Source organism: Brassica oleracea, chromosome C6 (assembly GCF_000695525.1).
Source record: "Brassica oleracea var. oleracea cultivar TO1000 chromosome C6, BOL, whole genome shotgun sequence".
In the NCBI taxonomy this organism is placed as follows: Eukaryota; Viridiplantae; Streptophyta; class Magnoliopsida; order Brassicales; family Brassicaceae; genus Brassica; species Brassica oleracea.
Genome location: NC_027753.1, coordinates 9,208,767 through 9,214,661, shown reverse-complemented (window position 1 = coordinate 9,214,661; position 5,895 = coordinate 9,208,767).

Below are 5,895 nucleotides of genomic sequence, written 5' to 3'. Positions count from 1 at the left end.
GGTTAGAAATTGGTTTTTTTGCGAGATACTTATGACTGGTTAACTACTAAATGCAATAAATAATAAATTAATAGTATTTATATTTTATATAAATATCAAAAATTATAATATTATAATAAATATAAAAATTATATTTAGAAAGTTATAGCTTTAAATTTTTAAAAATTGTTGAAAATATTTTTATATTAAAATTTTATAATATTAATTAAAATATAATATATATATTTTAGTATTTTTATAATTTCAATTTAAATTTTTTATTGAATATTTTTATTTTTGTATTTATATTGTTTTTTAAAAAAATTGTATCCTCCTGCAACGCACGTAACCGCAAACGCTAGTTGGAATCAGTTTTTTAATTTATGAGGTTTAGTGCGGTTTGAAGCGCTTTAGAGCAGTTTGAGTGATTGTTGCAAAACGCCAACAACCGATATTAACCGTACAAGTTGCGTTTGCGGACGGTAGCGGGGAAACCAGTCATACCCTTACTATATAAGCTGATAACTAATAATTGGAGTGGAAATTTCAACCTACTAGCAAGTAGATGGAACTTTTCTTGTTTATTAATTTTCAAGGGAATATTAAATGGTCAAATCTAAAATGAGTTATAAAGTCTTTGATTGAATAGTTGATATTCCATAGAAACAAGACATGATAGATTTAGTCATGCGTGAGATGATTGAACTTGCTTGATTTAATATTTAGTCATGCGTGAGATGTCAAAAAAAAAAGAATACACATTCTCTTTTTAAATTTAATATTTTAGTGAAATGAGATGATTGAACTTGCTTGGTCGACCAAAGCAAGCTTTTTTTCTAAGACCAATCAAACTTTTCCTATGAATTTACGAGAAACAGGAAATAGAAAGCGCATGACTTACCCTATTCCTGCATGTGGGAACTTTTTTTTTTTTAACGTGGATCTGACTGGTGACCATTCGAAAAACAAAAAGAACGAATAAAAAAAATGTACGGAAATAAAATAACAGGAATGAAAAGAAATGGTTGTTCTTTATCAAATTTAATAAGGAATAATTTTGTTCTTTAATTCTCTACAAAAAAAAAAAGAATGAGAAGAAATGAGAGGGAATTATTATTCCTTGTGAATAGTGATTTTTTTTAGTAACGTTAGGAAATACATTATTCATCGCCGTTCCCTGGTCACCATTCATACCCTACGGGAACATGTTGGAAACATTCTAAACCATACGCTATATAGAAATGCATTTTTGGACATTACAGAATCCAATTTTCACTACATATTCATGTTAACCGTTGCAAAGGTGGTAATTCAAAAAATTTATAATAATTTTTTCGAAATTGTTTTTTTTCTTATTTTATTTCTAAGTTTCAAAAATGACTTTTGATTTTTAAATTTTTTATTTTGAAATTTTAAATTTAAAAAAAACAATGACAAAAATTAAGTTAATTAAACACTATTACTTAGAATTTATATATTTTATGGTACTAATTCTAGATAATTAAAAATTCATAACAAGAAATATGAACATATTTAGATGATGTAGAGATTATGTTTTTTTTTGGATTATGACAAAATACATTGAAAGATGGAAGTATATAAATAAAACATATTACATATAAAAGAGTCACAACAGATAACATAACTAATAATCTTGTTTGGCACAGTGGTTGAGCATAAAGTTAGATATGATGCTAACCCGGGTTCAACTTCCTCCACCTACAGATTTGAAAATGAATTTTCATTGTTTTTTATTAATTAATTAAAATGTAAATGCTACGAAAGCACCCTTTCAAATCCACATAAGCATATGTTACCATTTGACTAAAAAAACACGGTCAATATAAATATAAACTTAAATATCTTTGTTCGTATATGAATTTTAAATATTTTATGTGTTATTGTATGTTTTAGCACAAAGTCTGCGTGTATGTACTGATCGGGACCGCGGCGTTCTGTTGATGTATGAAATCAGCCAACTTCCCTTCAAATTATCTGATGTTGCAGCAAGAAACGGCCTAAACCACCGAGTCGACTAGTATTTGAATGGGAAAGACGACAAACATTTGCCAGACATATTTTCTTTAAATAGTATCTAAAATTAGTGTTTTGAGAAAATTTCACTAGAATATTGTTTAGTACACATATATCCTTTGAACTTCTAACAAAAATTGAATAAAAATTAAATTGTACTTTTGTTTGAAATTTCATGCTAGTCACAAATTCTTGATAAAATGCTGATATAGTGAAATCATGTCACCGAGCGTCTATATAGAAAAGATTAAACCAATTGTAACCCAACAAATTTCAGAATTATGGTGGCCGGCAGCTCTTATTTCTCTTTCTAAAAAACCTATCTACTGAGTGCAAACCCTAATCCCTCAGAAAGGGTGGCCGACAGCGCTTCTCCTCTTCCATAGTCGTCGGTCGCCCACCTCTCTCTTCTCTTCTTCCCCTTCGCCTCTCCTCTCCCTCATTCTCTATGTTTCCTTTCTCGGTGCTCTGTTTCCTTGCATCACCGCGGTGTAGATCTGGCGTGTGGGTCTTGGATCTCCGGAGAAGCAAAGTCAAGGAGTGGATGTGTGGTTTCTTTGGTCAAGCAGAGAGGTGGTAGTTCAGATCTGGTGTCAGATCTAGGGTGAGCTCTGTCTCTTTCTCTGCCTCCTCTGTTTCGATCTTTTCGGTGAGGGTGAGTTGGTTGGCTTGGCTGAAGGCGCTCAGGGTCTCTCAGACGGTGGAGCTGCAGTGCTTCTTCCGCTTTTCTCGGTGGTCTCATGCGAGGTGTCTTTTAGGCCGGTCAACCTTTCTCTCAGGAGCTTCTCATGAGTTGCTTTCGTCTCCAAGCTGGTTGGGTCTGTTGCAGGTTCTCTGTAGCGGGGACATGTGCGAGGTGACGAATTGTTGGTCTTGTCAACCACGACAAATCTCCTTGGTGGCGGCGCGTGTAGAGTCAGCAAGGATCGGTGGTTGATCTAGGGCTGTCCTGGTCCGCTTTGCCTTCTGGTGGAGTTGGTGGTTCTTCCTTCCTGGTACAGGTTCGATAGCGTGTGGCTGCTGGTGGTCGCTCCTTTTCCAAATAAAGCTTGACTTGTTTGATGCGTGTGACCTTGGTCGCGGGTTTTGATGTTTGTCCATGAAGGCCGCTGACTGTGAGGACTTAGCAAGCTGTTTCTGAAAACCCGATCCTTAAGAAATGGTCACCGGGTACACCAAACTCTACCGGGTCCATTTCTCGCTATCACCGCGGGTCGATTCTGTGGCAAGCGACTGTTTCTCTCCCATGTATCCTTTTGTGTGCTGTGGATATTCTTGTGGTCAGTCCACGTTTTCTTGAAGTCTGAGTTTCTGTTAGTTTTATATATGTCAACCTCATTGTAATTCTGTAAAAACTCTTGAAAACTGGTGATGAAATCTGAACATTTTTTACCAAAAAAGAAAAACAAAATTCAGAATTACGAATAGTAACTTTCACCTTTTATGATTCATTACATTATACAAGCGATCATATATATACACTTTCTAGATGATCACACAAAATAAGAACATTGCATTGTATGTATAAAACTCATACGACCACACGAAGAAGAAACCATAAAAGGTAATTTCCACGGAGAACTTTAACCACCACAACCGCCGCAACCTCCCCCACAACCGCTGCCTCCACCGCAACAACAGCCTTTGGTCTTAGGACCTGAAGTTACCACACTAAACCCTCCATCTTTGTTTCTCGGTTTAACCTTCTTAACACGAGGATTAGAGGACGAAGTCTTTTTCTTCTTTCGGCTGAAGAAACAGAATAACCTACGAAACATGGACATCGTAAAGCCAAACCTAGGTCAGATGTTAAGCTTGTGTCCTTCTTCTGGATATATTTAACGAATATATGACGACATAAATGTGATCCTTTTATATATAGATAGCTCTAAATATCCGTTGACATTTTGTATGTACAAAGCTTACGATATGCTCTTAACCTATATATTTCTTTAAGATAATACACGAAATTACAGAAGAATTTTCGAAGAATTAAGGAAAATGTAAAGAAAAAAGTGATAACTCTCTTTGACTATATTATCCGAAATATTTTAAGCTAATTGTGCTAATCATTAATATGAAACATCCACTGACAGTCATAAAGAAAAACGAGTTACCGGTCATACAAAAATCTTCTTCATATGAGAATGTGACAAGTTGACATGCATCCCACTATTAATTGAAAACATAAAATTTAGATTATAAATTAATTATTTTAGATATATAAATTCGATGTACTAATTTCAATGAATTATTCGTTTAGCCTTTCTCACAACTCGCGGCGGAGAAGACTTTTTCTTCTTGCGGTTGAAGAAAGAGCATAACATAATATATGATGACACGCATATTAATATTGTTTGTATTTTTTTTTTAAAAGGATTTAATATTGTTTGTATACATAAGCTTATGTCATATTCAGAATCCTTTTAGATATTATTTAGAAGTAAAATAAAATTCAATTATGCTAATGGATGTAACCTTTATATCTTTCAAATTTATAGTAGACATTCTTATCCATTTATCTAAGAAAAATTGTTAAAAAAAAAAGAGATAGCCTTCTTTGAGCACATTATCCACTATGTTATATAGATACTTGCTACTATTATATATATATATGTTAATATACATTACTGAATGTAGTAAATGAATTAGGACAAAGCAACGTTTGGATTAATCTCGGGCTATTTCCGAATCAAGAAAATGAAATGATTGTAGTAGCCGTATGTTGGTGCGTTGATCTATCTTATTCCATCATCATAACGTCAAGACCCATCGCGATAGTAGTAACAGATGATTAAAATAGCAAAGATGAAGGTTTTATCTTTGGATTTTTCTGAAAATGTAATGCTGCAGATATGAAAATAACCTATTTAATTGTCTGAGCACTGGTAATATCAATCTACTAGCAGGAAAATGGAAATTTTCTTGTTTGATACCGTTTCAAGAAAACCCAACATGTAAATATATATGTTCAACCCTAAAATGAGATCCCAAATCATAGATTTCATAAATGGAAACTGAAATTCCATAGAAACAAGCACTAGAGATTTGTGGATTAAATATTTATTAGATATGTCATGAGTGCAACAACGAGACTGGAGAACTAGTAGACATTCTCTCTTTGAATAAATATTCTATTCTAATGTAATTACGAAAATTAGAAAGCGCGTGACTTGTCCAGTCTATATACATCAGTATATGCTGGCAATGTTGGAAAGATACTAAACCAGATACCTGAATCAACAGTGAAGTGGACTCGAAATCTCGAATTATCTGATCAGATAGTATTGAAACTGTGTTTGGGAAAGACTGCAAGTATACCTGGCTTGCGTAGAATGATAGAATGCCGACTCGGATAAGGCTTGCTAACTGGGGCCTTGGGATTTCATTAAACTGTTGTATATGCGATTCAGTTCCAGAAACAAGGGACCATTTGCTTTTACGCTGCAAAATCAGTGAACAGATATGGGACTTGATTCCTCGAAGGTTCTATACACACTCTGTAACACCCGTCTCATCAACACTCGAGACCGGCGTGCTACTAATCAACAACTTATATCTTAAATCCGTAAAAAAGTCTGAAAGTCGACTCTCATATAAATAACGAAATAAATCCATAAATCTCATAGTCGAAATAACTGAAATAATCGTCGAAATAATAGATATAAGTCCGAGAAATAAAATAAAGGAAAACGCCTAAAAGCACCAGCTGTCCGATCAATCTCCTACTCATCAGCCTCACCTGCAAGGGAGTAAATGAGGGGGGTGAGTAACAGGGGAATCACTCAGTGAGGTATGGGATACTAAACCCGAAGTCCATGGACCTGGACAGAATACTCCGAATAAATATAATTTAATCCTAACACGTTGCAAACACGGTAC